Below are 590 nucleotides of genomic sequence, written 5' to 3'. Positions count from 1 at the left end.
GGGGGGGGGGGGGTGAGGTGCTGGTGATATAGTGCTCACTTTTAATATAATGCATTGCTGGGACTTGTAGTCCCGCAATGGTTGGTGGTATTCGGCATTGCTGTATGATGATTATACAGCAATGCAGAATAGCTCCAACTATCTAGGACTACAAGTCCCAGCAATACCTTATATTTTTAAGTAGGGATACACCACTGCCAATTCCGGGCATTTTCACAAGTACTTATACTAATGCCCCGATACTAAACGCAGATACCGGTGTTCTGTCGAGAACGCTGATGTAGTCTAATTTGCCGACCTCAGCATCTGCGCTTGCGCACAGACCGGTATTATGGAGGAAACCGCCATTTATTCACAAAGTATTTCGTTTAAATCGTTAATTGTGACCGTCAATAATATGCTGCCCATCATTTACTGCCACCCATCATTTACTGCCACCCATCATTTACTGCCACCCATCATTTACTGCCATCCATCATTTACTGCCATCCATCATTTACTGCCACCCATCATTTACTGCCACCCATCATTTACTGCCATCCATCATTTACTGCCATCCATCATTTACTGCCACCCATCATTTACTGCCA

The sequence above is a fragment of the Nanorana parkeri genome, unplaced genomic scaffold (assembly GCF_000935625.1).
Source record: "Nanorana parkeri isolate BGI_ZX_2015 unplaced genomic scaffold, ASM93562v1 scaffold2972, whole genome shotgun sequence".
Lineage (NCBI taxonomy): Eukaryota > Metazoa > Chordata > Amphibia > Anura > Dicroglossidae > Nanorana > Nanorana parkeri.
The sequence above is the reverse complement of the archived record's forward strand: the minus strand, read 5'-3'. Positions refer to the sequence as shown.